Here is an 18,317-nt window from a genome sequence, read left to right on the forward strand (position 1 = left end):
CTTTCTCTCTTGCCTTTGTCGCCCACTTTCTCTCTTGCCTTTGTCGCCCACTCTCTCTTGCCTTCGTCGCCCACTCTCTCTTGTCTTTGTCGCTCGCTCACTCTCTCTTGTCTTTGTCGCTCGCTGACTCTCTCTCTTGCCTTCGTCGCTCGCTGACTCTCTCTCTTGCCTTCGTCGCTCGCTCACTCTCTCTCTTGCCTTTGTCGCTCGCTCACTCTCTCTCTTGCCTTCGTCGCTCGCTCACTCTCTCTCTTGCCTTTGTCGCTCGCTCACTCTCTCTCTTGCCTTTGTGGCCCACTCTCTCTCTTGCCTTCGTCGCCCACTCTCTCTCTTGCCTTCGTCGCCCACTCTCTCTTGCCTTCGTCGCCCACTCTCTCTTGCCTTTGTCGCCCACTCTCTCTTGCATTTGTCGCCCACTCTCTCTTGCCTTTGTCGCCCACTCTCTCTTGCCTTCGTCGCCCTCTCTCTCTTGCCTACGTCGCCCTCTCTCTCTTGCCTACGTCGCCCTCTCTCTCTTGCCTACGTCGCCCTCTCTCTCTTGCCTTCGTCGCCCACTCTCTCTTGCCTTTGTCGCTCGCTCACTCTCTCTCTCTTGCCTTTGTCGCCCACTCTCTCTTGCCTTTGTGGCCCACTCTCTCTCACCTTTGTCGCCCAATCTCTCTCTTGCCTTTGTCGCCCTCTTTCTCTCTTGCCTTTGTCGCCCTCTTTCTCTCTTGCCTTTGTCGCCCTCTCTCTCTTGCCTTTGTCGCCCTCTCTCTCTTGCCTTTGTCGCTCAATCTCTCTCTCTTGCCTTTGTCGCCCACTTTCTCTTCCTTTCTTACGTTTATTGCTCTCTCTCTGACGTTTATCGCCACTCTTCCTCTCTCACGCTTATCGCTTACTCTCACTCTCTCACGCTTATCGCCTACTTCCTCCCTCACATTAGTTGCCCACTCTCCTTCCCCATATCGTCCATTCTATCTCCCTTTGCCGCTCTTTCTCCACCCCATATAGAAATCTCCGCCCAGCAACTCTTTGTATATCCCGTCGCTTTGTCTTCCCCTCTGTCGTTATTCTTCTCTCGCCTTTTCATTTGCATTTTTTATTATCTATTAAGTAAATATTTGTCATTATTTCTTGTGGTTGCTTAAAGAGGACATTTACTTGTAAATGTTGATTACGATTGTGGAATATTCCAATAAATTAGAAGAAACGGGCTAACATCAATAATCTATATGGGACGCGGAAATCTTGTATTTGTCATTATCTGGAAATTGAGTTTTTGCGACGACACTAGGGTAGTGAGGTATCAGAATTAGAAACAAATAAATAGCTTACTGGGTGGTTGTCATCATTGTAAAAACAAAACAGAATCTCTGTAAACGACGACGGGCGTGTTCAGTGAACTTGAAGATGACGTCACCCTCTCTGCTTTAATACGCAAGCCGCCCGGCCGGCAGATATTTCTATTCACTTGAAAGTCTTTCTCGTAGGTCGGTGCAGTAAAAATAATAAAAAAAGAAAAAACTTCCTCTAGCGACAAAACCGAGGATACGGGTGTAATGAAGCGTGCGTTTTAAATCTCCGATTGTTTACGTTGGTAGGACTGGATGCTGGCGTCGTGGAACCACTGTGACCAGCATCATTAGCAGTGCAATATAGGCCTTCGTGTATTTGTACAGTCCCCGGGCTACTAGTTACGGCTTTGGCGTTGATAAGAGACAGAATGCGAAGATATAATTAAATGTGTGCTGAATTACCTTTGTATTATGTTTTGAATTTTGAGAATTAACTCTGATTTGATTTTACTTCAATGTGCCCACTCTATTTAGAGATTTGGAGGTCAGGAAAAATGAAATAAACAAGACAACATACCCCAGGACCAGAAGGATGAAATAAGGAGAGAAAGGGAGTGAGGTAGAAGAATGAGATTGGGAGAAACGAAGAAAGAAAAGGAGAGCAAGAAAACTCGAATTAACACACGAAAGTGCTTGGAATTTCATGTATGCCAGTAACAGACGAAAGAAGAGAAGAATGTAAAAAATGTTAATTGTGGAATATATGAAGAGTGAGAAGTAAATTAACTCTGTTCATGCCCCGTCATTAAAATATGGCTAGGAAGAAATAATTTTCCTTGCCTTGAATGTAATTTAGGAACAGATTACGACTAAAAAAGTAGATGGGGTAACTATTTATTAGTATTGTATTGTGTTGTATTGTATTGTATTGTATTGTATTGTATTGTATTTATTAACATTCATACATGCTTACAGCTAGAATATGGAACAAGTCAAAAAACTTAATACTATTATAAAATCTTAATTTATAGTCACAGTCACAGCCAAGAAATTTGGTTGTTGTTTCTAATAGGGATCTATTATTAATTATTGCGCTAGAAATTTGCGACGTTGACTTTGGACAGGATTTAAATTGAATTATGTTAGTTTTGTTACAATTTAATACTAATTTATTGACTGAGAACCAGTCACATATTTTGAAGAGAATTTCCTCTGTTGAAGATTGGAATGTGTTGGAGTTATTGGCTGTAATTACTATACTTGTGTCATCTGCAAATAATATGGGATGACCTACATCTTTTATTAGGGGGGCAAGATAATTTATAAACACTAGAAAAAGTAGGGGACCTAATATTGATCCTTGAGGAATTCCATTATTAATAGTTCCCCATGTCGATGCAGATTTCATAGTTGTATTGATTTCAACTTTCTGTTTCCTATCTATGAGATACGAGTGAAACCATTGGTGTGCAACACCTTTAATTCCATAATAATCTAATTTATCTAGCAGCATTTTATGATTTATACAGTCAAATGCTTTGGATAAATCACAGAAAATCCCTCCAACTTGCAATTTTTTATTAACTGCCTCCAGAATTTTGTCAGTTAAACTAAATGTTGCATTTTCTGTGCCTTTATTTTTTCTAAATCCAAATTGTTCTGGGACTAAAATGTTGTATCTTTCTAGATGATTTAATAATATTATCGTAAAAAAACTGATTCAATATTATGTACCAACGAACTGTTAAACGCCAGGAATTGATATGTATTAAATTATAGCCAGGAAGAGATAAATGAGATAAATAAATGTAAGGAAGTCAGCTACTTAATGGGGTTTGAAATATCTCGTGCTCTAAAGCCAAAAAATAGAACAGAATTTCTCAAAAGAATAATGATGAAAATAGCTTAAATAACTTGTGCATAAGAAGTTTTTAATTTTGAAAAACTACGAATTTCTCGACCAAGTATTGAGAGAAGAATTTATAAAATTCTTGATTATATTCAAGAGGAAGGTTAAAAAAAGAAGCAAGAAAAATCGTATATTATTCACTGGCTCTTGATGATAGCAGTGATACAGCAAAGCTTGAGATTTTTATCCGCGGTATTGCTCAAGATGTTAGTACAGGAACCACCACTGGTTGTAGTTTTCTTACTTCATAGGCTGTTTGTCGCATGTAATTACCGCAGTTCGAGTTTTGGTCACAGCTGAATTAAGAGTACCTACAATCGAATCTGATTTCTCAAAGCTAACAGCTGCTAGGTAATATGAACTGTCCCGTTAATAACCATACGATAAGTCTATAAAACTTATTTAATTTTTCTGAGGAAAACATTACAGAAAGTAATTATCTTTGTATTTGTGTATTTTGAGCTTATATAAAAAATTTAAAACAACAATTTAATACCTATACCAATTAATTAAGAATGCTTAATTAACTACTTCATGCAAACATCTAATGGTTGGGCTATGTTCATGGTCTCCAATTATGACGAACATTTTAGGAGATCCTCAAAATGAAGTAGCCTATGAACTTTAAGGGGTCCATGACACTCCAAGTTTGGGAACCACTGCCATAAGGGATCATCCGGGTTGCTCGCAATCTGATGTGGACTTAAGACTAAGTGATTATGAAATTGAAGATAGGAAGTTTCATGCTAACATCAACAGCTACGGAGGTGTTGGGATGAATACAAAGTAGTCAAATTAGGTAAGAGGTATGTTGATCCAAAGTATGATGTAATTAGATTTTAATGCTCAAGAAAAGAGCCGCCTGGAATAATTACAGCGATCTGATGGACCGTTACATGCAGTCGACAACGAAACAGTATGAAATATGGTTTTTAGAAGGAAATATGACAAACTTTCAGGAAAGAAGGAGAAGAAATAGAACAAAATAATTATTTATGAACTTTAACTATCATCAAATAAACGAAGTGCTTACATATCTGCATTCACAATCAATGTTCTGCATGGTTATAGTGGTGTAAAAAGAAAAATGTATAATCCATTTTCTGATCTCTGACAACGAATCTCCGGGTTCCTTAAAAGCCATTTGTAAGTAACTCATAATTATTTACTTCAGCGACATCTTGGGGTTATTCTTTATAGGGTAGATCAATGATAACGTCTGATCTTGGGATTAGTATTGCACTATTTTTACTCTTCGTTGGCGTGTATTTCCGTAAATTCCGTAGATATTGCGAGTTAAACGTTATGTTAGGTAAGATGAGGGAATAACTGATACATGTGGCCAAGGATTGTGGCAAGATTAAATTAGGTAAGTGACAGAAAACTGACTGATGTGACAGGATTAGAGTGGGTTAGATGAGGGGATAGCTAAGTGTCAGAAGACCGAGATTGTTTCTCACATCTGACCAAAGTTGGTGCCGTTAATGTAAACAAGTATCATAATAAGAGAAAATAATAATGATGATAATGATAATGATAATGATAATAATGATAATGATAATGATAATGATAATAATGATAATGATGATGATGATGATAATATTATGTATAATCATTTTGTGTTCATTTATTTTTTTTTATTCCTGAGCTAATCGGCAGGAGTTAGTAAATAATAAGTTACCATAATGCTAATAATGATAATGATGATTATTATAATACGAATAATAAGCAGAATGATAATAATAATAATAATGATAATGATAATATTATTATGTATAATAATTTTGTGTTCATTTATTTTTTTATATTCCTGAGCTAATCGGCAGGAGTTAGTAAAGAATAGGTTACCATAATGATAATGATGATTATTATAACACGAATAATGAGCAGAATGATGATAATAATAATGATGATAATGATAATATTATCATGTATAATAATTTTGTGTTCATTTTTTTTTTTTTTTATATTTCTGAGCTAATCGGCAGGAATTGGTAAATAATAGGTTACCATAATGCTAACAATGATAATGATGATTATTATAATACGAATAATGAGCAGAATGATGATGATGATGATAATAATAATAATAATAATAATAATAATAATAATAATATTATGTATAATAATTTTGTGTTCATTTATTTTTTTTATGCTCGAGCATGCCGAAATGTAGTAATTATACACCTGGTAGCAGCCCTTTAATGGACCTCATTAAAGTACACCTATTCATTAAAGTTCAGGTGTTCCACCAATTAGAAATCACCATTGTAGCAATGTGAAAGCGCAAGTATCGATTATTCTCGGATATGCAATCGAAAGACAACTAGCAAAACGTCACGGAGACTGGAAATCCAATACTGTCGCAGAAGGTTATGTTCTGTTACTAAAATAATTAGCGTTAATTGTAAATAATATTCAAATAAATTCAATTTGTCATCTCGGTTTTTCAATGTCTAAATCAATTTCCAGGTTATATCAAGATTAATGTTTAATTTACTCTCTAGATTATATTAAGGTCAATGACATTGGTTTCTCGGAAAAAATCAATACTTTCGCGTCTGCGCACATCTCACAATTTACGAGATATTGCACAAGGTCAGTTCCGCTCCCCAGTCAGATAAGAATAACATGAATACTTATGAATAATTTCAAGTTAGAAATGTGGTCGAACATAAAAAAGTCGTATGAAACTTGCCTATAATGGTAATTAAGATGCTCGTATGAAAATTATGAAACTCGCTTGTGCTCGTTTCATAAACATACTCGCGTCTTAATTACTACCATTATAGGCTCGTTGCATAATGTACTATCATATTCCTGAGCTAATCGACAGGAGTTAGCAAATAATAGGTTACCATAATGCTAATAATGATAATGATGATTATAATACGAATAATAAGCATGATGATGATGATGATGATAATAATAATAATAAATAATTAATAGTCGTAATATTTTGTAACTTCATATTATAATACTGCTTTGGACAATATCTCATTCATGTAATTAATCTTTCTGATAATTGCTAGTTCACTTACATTTAATTAGAGAAAACAAAAGCGAAACGGGTCCGCGTGCTCATTCTTACTTCGCCTGGGAACGACAAACAAAACAACAGCGTCAGGAAGAGACCCCCTAAACAAAACACGACTAATGCCTAAAACGGGAGCATGTCGTGTTTTAAAGGTGCACATATATCTTCCCGGCGGCCCAGCGGCGTCGCCGCCATCCCCCAGGGATGCACAAATTGTACCTCATGCCTTTGCTATGGAATGAATTGGTGACATTTTATTGAAATTTTGCGAAACTTCTGCGATTCCGTTTATCATGCGTTACTAAATTTTCTTTTTATATTCTAGTTTTGTATGGTACATTGATCTAATGCGCGTTCTGAAGAAACAAACTTTAGAAAAATATTAATACATTTTAATGGGGTTACAATATGTCTTTAATTGTAGATTTTGTTGAATATAAAATCAAATTTAATGCTAAAAATCAGAGGTACTATTAAGATGAGCCTGTAACATTCCAGTCATTTTGCAGAAATGTATAAAACCTATCTCATACAAAGTCCAAAAATTACGTTCTCAAGAAATCAATATATCACTCACTATAATAATTTATTGCTATCCAAGTTTTAAAACTGGCATTTGCCTTTGGGAGTAGGTATGTAGATCGAGGAGTGAAGCATCCGCTACGAGCAAAATAGTCATTTTTGAACATGTGTATCATAAACTAATTTTAGACAGTCATTTGTCCGTACTGGTATAGACACAATTTTCCCGATTTCTCTACTGCTGTATTCCACTTCCTTGTAATTTAATACTGAAAATGTATCTCATTAGAACCAAACTGCGGGTGGTATAGCTCAGTGGTAGAGCATTGGACTATAGATTAAGTCTCCGGTTCAAACTCTGATAATCCCTCTTCTTTTATTAGTTCTAATGTTTTCATATATAGTTGTCAATAAAATAGTTGTTGAAGCAAATTATTTAATTTGTGTACGTTTATTAATCGAAAAGTCGTTTTTTCTAAACCAGGCCAGTCATTGCTCGAACCGTTTTATTGATTGGTTGCGATTGTGTGACATCTGGTAGGAAACAATTGACAATCGGAGAAAGTTGTAAGCCGGCGTTAAAAGTATTTTTCGCACGCTACCGTATAACAAACGATTTGTAACACGCTTGCCTAACGTTTAAAAATATACACATGGAAATGACTATCTAAAACCTTACCTATTTAATAATTTACCAAATGTGGATATAATTCTTATCTGCATTTCCTAAGATTTTCAAGCAACTAGCCTAGATTAAACAGTAGGGAGTTGTATTCGTGGCCTAGATCGCTCGGGGTTAGGTTTGAATCCTACTTGAATAGTTTTTCCCCAAGGTTTTCCGAACTGTGAAATGAATGTCAGGCAATCGAATGGCGAATCTTATTTTTTTCGGCAGATACCATCTCATTATTACCAGTTAGAAAATACTAGATTACCTCAAGTTGATAAACGTAATTAAATAGCTAATTGAAGATTATAAAAAGATTTTGGATTTTAATGAAATATTGAAGTTTTTAATAAATGATTTTATCAGATCTATACACAATATCAGCTCCAAATTCGTGGCCAGTTGTATATGAAATCTAATTTAAGTAATGAAAATTGATATGTTACCGGTACTTATTGTTTCTAATTTCTTTTTAAGATTTATCTTTTAGAATATATAGCTGTCCACCGCTTTGGAGTAACGATTAGTATGCCTGACCGTGAAACGAGAGGGCCCGAGTTCAAATTCTAGTTGGAACAAATTACCTGGTTGAGGTTCTTTCTGGAATTTTCCCTCAATTCATTAAGAGCAAATGCTGGGTAACTTTCGGTGCTGGACCCTGACACATTTCGCTAGCATTATCATCTTAATCTCATTCAGACTCTAGATAATCTTAGCAGTTGATAAAGCGTCGTAAAATAACCAATTCAAATATCTTGCTAGATATTGTGATTTTGGCGGCCAGAGTGGCATAGTCGGTATATTGCTAGCCTTCCGTATCCGAGGTTGCGGGTTCGATCCCGACCTAGGTTGATGGCATTTAAGTGTGCTTAAATGTGACAGGCTCATGTCAGTAGATTTACTGGCATGTGAAAGAACTCCTGCGGGACAAAATTCCGACACACGGGCGACGCTGATATAACCTCGGTAGTTGCGAGCGTCGTTAAATAAAACATGATTTATTTATATTTATTGTGATTTTAAGAAGAGAAGGTTTAAAGAAAATAAATTATTCTTCACTTGACGGTTTTGTTAAAGAGATTAAGATGAGTAAGATGAGCATTATTAAAATGACTTAACAGTGCTGTGACAACCTCCAGGGCTTCATAGATGTTACCACAAAGTCCTTGGTTCATGACAGGTTCAGACAATCTCCTGAATTAACTGCTGATAGATTATCAAACAGATAACGTATCCTACTGTAATTAATTCAGTGCCGACCGTGATGTGTGATATCTGTTACAATCCAGCTTTGACGCTGTGTGGTGACCGTGGTTCATGGGTTCGAATCCAGCTTTAGGGCATTTAATGTGATATCCGATGTTGAATTAGATAGAAGGCTGACGTCATGTTGATGTTGCACGTTTATCGTTCCCTTTCTTTATAAGGGCTTGTATTTTCGTCATTTTGAGAAAATTAATCTTATTGTTAATCCACTGATGTTAGGCTTGACTCTGCCTCCGGCAGCTCTTGCTTTCGTTTTACTCTAAGCGTGACGATGAGCCCGGAGCATTTCGTGCTCTTGCTTGGAAACCAGTAGGCCTACGTTTCGCAGTTGTTGACATAATAGCACTCAAGTGAAATGGCTGTGTCTGAGCTCTGCACTTGAGTTGCGCTGATTCTCCTAATCTAATTAGACACTTTAATCCGCAATGGGAGAATCTATTACACAGAATTACAGGCAATCATATACAGTGCTCGGTGCAGAAACCATACTCAGTTGTAAATAATAAATTATAAAAAGCTGCTAGAGTACCAAACATGAAGTTGTCCCCGGTAATTCTGTGTTGCCAGGCTGGAAGTTGATTCCGATATTCACGAGTTCAAATCCGATCGTTACTGGTGGATTGTAAAGGACGACGAAATGTTTTTTCAAACATTCATCTGTAGTTAAGAGTTACCAGATACCCTTAATAGTGAAAAACAGGACAAACTACTTCAAAAAGCAGGACAAAGTCCGGACACAAAAACATTTGTAGATGTCTTATTCCAGCCGTGGCGAGAACGTGACTCGCGAGACATTGTGGCTCGCAGTAATAGCTGTGCATTTCGCTTGCTCCTAACCTCCGCCAACCCCCACCCTCTCCCTCAGTGGAGTCAAATTCCGTTCCATTTGTATTTGTCTCTGACCTGCGAGTGGCATATGTCTCTCTCGAAACCATGTACGAAAGTTCCAAGTAGGATGGGAGGACGCATTTTTTGCTGTCAATATGATGAGAATATTAAATATATGATTTGTTCACAAGTAAACGGTTGTATAACATAAAACGGCATTATACTACTGTTACTGATGAAACATTAAACGGTTAAGTGTTATCGTCGTCGTCGTCGTCGTCGTCGTCATCATCATCATCATCATCATCATCTCTGTACGTCGACAATTTTTCAGCAGATGTACGAATAATGCGATTAGCTCTTCAATTTGAACTCACTGATTTACTATGTGATGTCAAATGAAAGCTAGATGTAAGGACTTGATAATTGTTGAACTTTCAAATCTTTGCCAAAAAAATAAATATCCGAAGCTTCGTTCTTTCGCTTGCTCTGTTGAAGTGATGTTCGCTACAACTTACGTTTATGAAAAATTATTTTCAACAATTAAAATAGTAAAAACCAAATTTATATCACGACTGACAGACAAATACCTTCGTGATAAACTACGACTGGTAGTAAATGACATAATTCCTGATTTTGAAACTTTGTCGCAGAGACATTCTGAAGACAGTTAATTTTAGGTTGTGATAATGTGTCCTGTGTTTTCTCATTCATTTCCTTCTTCGTTACACGTACTAAACATTAGTTTGTAGCCTTGTACTGTATAATAGTTATTTATGGTACTTGTGAGGTAAGTGCATCTTTATTGCACGAGTGGAATAAAGATCACGCTCACAAGTACCATACGTAATTTTATCCATGACCATAACGAAAAATTATGTTTTATAAAAGAAAATGTATTGAAAATAAGTCCTCATGTAATCACATACCATGGCATGGATTTTAGAATCAATACGTTACTAGGTAGGTCATGATGTAGGAGGCCATGATTAGTAAAGAATGGTATTTAAGGCGTTGGATAAATAACAAATTATAATTAATTATATAATTTTAATATATATTTTTTCACTTTAAAAGTGTATTTTCGTCTTTTTTAAGTTTCAGGGATTATTTAGAAGTGTTCACGGAACTAATGTGATTAAAATAATTTCACATTTTACTTCTGTAAACTTAAGAGGAATATTAAAACTTAATTAATCATCGTGTCTGTTTAGCTCAGTTGGCTAACGCGTGTTGTTTTAAAATTTTAAAATCCTATAAACCCAACTTCGTAGGTTCAAGTCTCCTCGCATCCCAAAAGGTGAATTATTACAAAATTTTAAAAAGATGCATATTAGATATGGATGTAATGCACAAATTACGACGTAGCAGATAGAGAAAAGAGAAGGAGATTGAGTGTATGTACATGGATAAATATATGATAGGATGCGAAACTTAACGAGTTTCCTGTAACACATACTAGAGGCGCTGTTGTAGAAATTGATCTTGCTGCCATCTATTTTTGGGAGAGGCTTTATTACAAATAGCAGCGCACCAAGTAGCGAAAAGAGTAATTACTCCATGCATTTAGCAGCGCACCTGGTGACGAAAATGTTAAACTGCGCAGAAAGTATTCCCTCCCAACCTCATCGATATTCAAAACTAACCCAATTTAAAATAAAACATTTACAGTTTTATTCCTTACAGCATCTTCTACTGAAAATTCTTACCGGAGCCAGCAGGAAGATAAAAGAGACGATGTGTTTTACACTACCCGATTAAAATATAACCAGACAGAGACAGAACATAAGGCAAAAGGTTAGATAATTGGGATTGTATTCTTTGGGTATTTATTGTACAGCACAATGGAAAAGTCTGGAAGAACTACGTAGATAGTTCAATTTATTATATTACTATTACTTCACAATACATTCAACACTATTTTTACAACGTCCATAAACATCACTGTTCAACATGCACTGCTTATACACACACGTATCACTTTATGTTCACTTATTAGTAAGTTTCAGTCCGCCATCTTCTCTCCTCGACTCTCCCATACAATATCTCGAACGGATAAATAGAGAACTCTGGGTAATGTACCCAACACGTAGTTCTAATGTTCACTACCAACGACGTCGGGCGCTGATCACCTTATTTCAGAGCACCACATCTAGATGATGCTGACCGCAGTTTCGCATCCTATTATATATTTATCCATGGTATGTATATTTAAGAAATGGTAATAAAGAAGTAGATATAGTGACATCTAGTAACTAATATATTAACTTCTTGAGTAATAGTTCAATGGAAAAGTATAGTGTGTACCCGGGTACTAGGAAAATACTAATTAACTGTGAGATAAAGTTCAAACTGTGAGGTAAAGTCTTTATCTCACTAGTGAAATAAAGTAATGTTGAATAAAAGCCTACTTTACAAACGCAAAAGTATTTAGTAAAGGCATGTTTTTCGTTATGGTCATGGATAAAATTATATTTAAGTGCTTGACTTAAGGAAAGTGAAAATCCGTTAATAAGTCAGACAGTTGCTTCACTTCCCCTTCGGGTGTCCGCCTCCCTCCATAGCACCTATGCACGTTGCAGGTTACACAGTGGCTCGGCGCACGGTTACATTTTCGCCACCGCTGTCTTATTCTTTAGGACTTTTTCAGTTTCAAAATTCGAATTTAATTGTCAAGTTGCGTAGGAATATATTAAACAATTATCTGTACAATAAAATAAAATAATTAAAATACAGTTAAAACAAAAAGAATATAATCACAGTACAGTACATTTGAATGGTGAATTTCCAAAACGACTTAATTCCACATTTTAGGGGCTTTGAGTTGAGGGCATGATTATGTTACTGTGTGCGCAGCTCTGACGATCCATTGATCAGGAAAGGTTTCCTTCCGATAGTCACACACAACTACAATGAAGTGGAGTGGAGCACCATCTTGCTGAAAAACAACAGACTCTAAAACACCATCCTGAGTAAGCTGTGGTTCTAGGAACTGTTGAAGCATGTTCAAGTATGTGACTCCAATGACTGAGGATTCTTGAAACAAGATGTGTGGACCAGTAATTCTGGATGTATCCCTTTGCCATTTGTAAGCAGCATTAGGTTGCTCGTCGGTCCATATTCCACAGTTATGCATACGCACATGACCACAAGTATGGAATGTAGCCTCTTCACTTAAAACGATATGGTTCATTAGATTCTCATTAGCAACAGCTTCAAGTAGATCATCGCACATAGCCTGACGGGCAGCTTAATCCTCCGTACTAAATGCAGATGGTACGCACGTTTGTGGAGTGTAAACCGCAGAACTCTCCAGGCTGTTGTCCTGGGAATGTCCAGTTCATTACTGAGGCGGCGAGTCGACGCGCCTGGACTGCGTTCTGTCGCTTGCTGAAGAAGTGGTATGTGGTCTGCCGGAACGCTTTTCGACAAGAAAACTTCCTGTTCTTTTGAATTTGTTCACTAACATCCGAATATTGCCTCTAGTAGGTGCTTGTTTGTAAAATTTTCGTTCACACTCCTGACGCACTTGTTCATAGCTTAATAATCGCAATCGCGCGGAAACAACTGTTATTCGTTCTTCAATAGTAAGCATACTTCTTGATTTACTTACTTACTGGCTTTTAAGGAACCCGGAGGTTCATTGCCGCCCTCACATAAACCCGCCATTGGCCCCTATCCTGAGCAAGATTAATCCAGTCTCTACCATCATATCCTACCTCCCTCAAATCCATTTTAATATCTTCCTATTTACGTCTCGGCCTCCCCAAAGGTCTTTTGCCCTCCGGCCTCCCGGCTAACACTCTATATGCATTTCTGGATTCGCCCATACGTGCTACATGTCCTGCCCATCTCAAACGTCTGGATTTAATGTTCCTAATTATGTCAGGTGAAGAATACAATGCGTGCAGCTCTGTGTTGTGTAACTTTCTCCATTCTCCTGTAACTTCATCCCTCTTAGCCCTAAATATTTTCCTAAGAACCTTATTCTCAAACACCCTTAATCTCTGTTCCTCTCTCAAAGTGCGAGTCCAAGTTTCACAACCATACAGAACAACCGGTAATATAACTGTTTTATAACTTCTAACTTTCAGATTTTTTTACAGAAGACTGGATGACAAAAGCTTCTCAACCGAATGATAACAGGCATTTCCCATATTTATTCTGCGTTTAATTTCCTCCCGAGTGTCATTTATGTTTGTTACTGTTGCTCCAAGATATTTGAATTTTTCCACCCCTTCGAAGGATAAATCTCCAATTTTTATAGTTCCATTTCGTACTATATTCTGGTCACGAGACATAATCTTATACTTTGTCTTTTCGGGATTTACTTCCAACCCAATCGCTTTACTTGCTTCAACTAGAATTTCCGCGTTTCCCCTAATCGTTTGTGGATTTTCTCCTAGTATATTCACGTCATCCGCATAGACAAGAAGCTGATGTAACCCGTTCAATTCCAAACCCTCTGTGTTATCCTGAACTTTCCTAATGGCATATTCTAGAGCGAAGTTAAAAAGTAAAGGTGATAGTGCATCTCCCTGCTTTAGCCCGCAGTGAATTGGAAAAGCATCGATAGAAACCGGCCTATACGGACTCTGCTGTAAGTTTCACTAAGACACATTTTAATTAATCGAACTAGTTTCTTGGGAATACCAAATTCAATAAGAATATTACATAAAACTTCTCTCTTAACCGAGTCATACGCCTTTTTGAAATCTATGAATAACTGATGACTGCACCCTTATACTCCCATTTTTTTCTCCAATATCTGTCGAATACAAAAAATCTGATCAATAGTCGATTTATTACGCATAAAACCGCACTGATGATCCCCAATAATTTCATCTACATATGGAGTTAATCTTCTCAAAAGGATATTCGACAAAATTTTGTACGACGTCAACAAAAGTGATATTCCTCGAAAGTTGCTACAGTTAGTCTTGTCCCCCTTCTTAAAAATAGACTTCTTGATTAAACTGGAAAAAAAAAAATACTGCCGATTTAATGGAAATGGATCGAGACTTTTGGACCACCCTGTATTATATCAAACTGTTAACTCGAATTCTTATATGCCACTGGCTAACTGGAGCGATGTCTTTATGATGGCTGAATAGTTAGGTTCCAGTAATTCACAGGCGCAGAACATCTTTTTTTTCCTTCGTTTTCCATCTCCTGACTCCATCGGCACAGTTTTCGTGCGCGGAATATTGTAGTGTTACTGGAGATAATGCGATTTGGAACTGTGCCTTAGTTTACATTCGGACACGGTCTTGTAGTTGGACACACGAAGACGTAATGACGTTATCTGATATGTACAGTCGCTACCAAATGAAAGCCTTACTACTACGAACGAAATGTCTATAAAAATATTCCTTGAGTGTATGTTATATTCGGTTCATTTTGCTCAGCATTAAACATAAATACACTGAAATAAAAGCGTTCAATTAAATTGTTTTGATAAGCATGCATATAAATTACCTAATACATAAATTTCATTTCTGGTTCCTTTGAAACGCTATTGTATAAAGATCATTATTCTACTATTCAGCCTTGTTTAAAGCTACCGTCTATATTACGATACTTGTCCCGATTCTTTTAACGTAAAACATTTATGTACTTGACATTCAAGAAATCTGGGCACGCTTTCTGTTAATGCGATGACAGTAATTACAGTAAACCTGGGATGAGTGAAATTATGATATTTTTAAGAGTAGTTTCAAATCTAGCTAGATGTCATAAAACATAAAGTAGAAGTAAATGAATATATCATAACGAAATTTTATTATTATTATTATTATTATTATTATTATTATTATTATTATTATTATTATTATTATTGGCAAATTCAATTACATGGCAATAGAGGATCAAACTCAAGTCTTGATATTAGAAAAATATATGGGAATATTTAAACATTGCGAAAATTATAAATGTATTGGAGTAATAATTGCCAAAGATGGGAAATAAGATCATGAAATCAAAAGAATAACAATGGAAAAATCAGCAATATCAACCTTAAATAGCATTATCTGGGACAGAAGTATTACCAAAGAAAATAAATCGCAGATTTTTAGAGCAATAGTGAGAAGAGTAGCAACATATGGAACAGAAACTGACAGCTGAAACATCGAATAATTTCGAAATTATTAACTTTGGAAATGGACTTTTGGAGAAGATCGGCTTTAATATCAAAAAGAGACTCTTTTATTACTACATAAAATCTACCTGGATGGGCTTTCAGTGTCTAGTCTTTCCGAAGTTTTTCCAACCGTAAGGCATATGTCAAGTAATCTATGGCGAATTCTCGGCCCCATCTCGATAAATACCATCTCGTTATCACAAATTCCATCGACGCTAAATAACCCAGTAGTTGATACAGCGTCGTTAAATAACCAGGTAAAAAATCCACTAACGAAGACTTTTCTATAGTCTATTAGTAAAATCGGATCCTTTATTTCTTTTCACACCGTCAGTTTCGTGGTTAAAATTTGATAACTAATAATAATTTCAAAACAAATCATAGTATTGCACGGGTTTTTCTCTATGTTAAGCGGGTGAAATGCTTTCAGAAAAGCTTAGGTTCAAGCACGGTCTCCCTGATTCATACTACTGGTAATAGGCCTATATCTCTGCCTCTGTGCAGCGTTAGAGTTTGCGAAAAGGGGGGAAGAGAGAGAGAGCAAAAGATTGTACTAATGTGTGAGAAAAAAAATATGACGAAACTCCTACTTTACAGTCAGGCAAACAGTGACCAGCGCATTAAAATGAAGACAATCGGATATCTTGTGTTCTGTTTTTTTCAGCACTCTGACGCCTACGATCAAGATAAGGCACTAGAAGCTGAACTATCACTGACCGGCAGTGTTATAATAAAACATTGTACTAATTTTTGCGAGAGTTAACAAAATGTTAGTTAACATTCATTTGGAAATCAGTGGTGAAACTAAAATTCACTAAAGAATGTTAACAAAATTGTTAAAATTTTAGAATGACGTGTTAGTGCATCTTTAATATGTGTTGATGAAACCGGCCCTTGATCTCCAGAACAACACAGGACATTATACAGGGACATCATTTTATTTTTACTTCGATTTTTATTGTACCTGAGTTTTTTAATGTACTTCACTCCCGCCCCTTCTACTAATGAAGTTCAACCGTCCTCCACATAGATCCAAGACCGCATATACAGTCATAGTAGCCTTAAACAGTACGTTCCAAAAATATGTTCACGTTTTCCAGTGAAAAAAGAGCTTTCAATATTGAATCATTTTCGCACAGGTACTGTCGTCCATTTGCTTACGTCGTATCCCGGTTTCCCCTACCAGCTTTTATTTGCCAGTTAGTGGCTGGGCTGTCTTAGCTCTTTTCTGAGAACATTAATTTCTGTTAGAAATTGGACGTCTACGTACTGTAATATTATACAACTGTTTAAAATAACTTAAATAAAAGGGCCTCTTTAAGTAATTAACTGTCACGTGATTTCGTCCCTTTCTATGACCCTACGACATACCACTTGGACGGACAGTAGATAGCATGTCTGAATAATTTTATCCTTCGGATCCGGCAGAAGTGAAGATTGAATTTACAGTACGTAAGATAGGCCTAATCTTTTATAGAGTAGGTACGGAATTATTTCAACATAAGTTACTAGTACGAAGAACGAAACTGGTAATTGGAATTAGGTACAATAGCCTATAGTGCGATAATATGCACATTAGAACTGAAGCCTGTATCGAAATGAAGGGCTACAATTTAAAAAAATGTGTTTAAGTATCCATTATTATGATTATTTTTCAATTTAACTTTATTCTCTATATTGTACGCTAATGTGCTGTAGACAGAATAATATACACTACATAATGAATACGTCCACATGGAAAGCTCAGTTCGTGAGTAAAAACACTTATTGTTAATACTGTACTGTATTTTGATTAAACAAAAAAATTACTGAAAATGATCAAACTCAAAATCGCAATACTTCCTAGTTTACGTAAATGGATGAACTAATTTTCTTCCCTCCTATACCTAGTAAAGTGATTTGTTTGTATATTACGCCAGTATCATCGAACTCCAGTCGTGGAACGGGGTAGCAAACGGCGTTGATCGAGAGGTATAGGCAAGTTAATATTAAAAATGTTAGTAAAAATAAAATGATGTCCCTGTATAACGAACCGATATGTACTCCGCGTCAGTTCGGTACAGCTGATGAATATGTAACTTTTGCATGATAAATGTTCCTAGAAACTCTTTTCAATTCATTCTCCTTTTTTTTATAAGATAAATATTTACTAGCTAACTTGTGATTGACTTACAGCTCTCGTGTACATCTGCGTTTGAATGATTCGCACCGCTGCTCTGTGTGTGAAACTCACGCCCAAGCGTGTCATGTTTAAATTGACAAAGTTGTGTCGTTTCTGTTAAAGACCGATTTATGTTCTAGCCACGTTCACTGAAACATTCCTGAACGCCATTCGTTACTTGAAATTGGATGACAACCCACGTTTCTCGATACTCGATTCCCGATCAATATAAAATTCAAGATCTGGTATTTAATATGAAATTCTATCCTATCTCAGGTGTTGAATATTTCAAACATTGGTATAGACGGTCTGGCAGGACAACCCATTAACTAATAATCTGTTTAATTGAACAGCAGTACAACCATTCATTCACTCCAGCAGCAGCTCACTTCATTTGTTCATTCATACATCAATTAATTCATCCATTCATTCAAGGTATACATATGTAGGATCATTCCTTCACTAATTCCTAATTCATTTGTTCTCCGGTTAATTAATTTGCTAATTAGGT

The sequence above is a fragment of the Periplaneta americana genome, chromosome 17, assembly GCF_040183065.1.
Source record: "Periplaneta americana isolate PAMFEO1 chromosome 17, P.americana_PAMFEO1_priV1, whole genome shotgun sequence".
Taxonomy (NCBI): Eukaryota; Metazoa; Arthropoda; class Insecta; order Blattodea; family Blattidae; genus Periplaneta; species Periplaneta americana.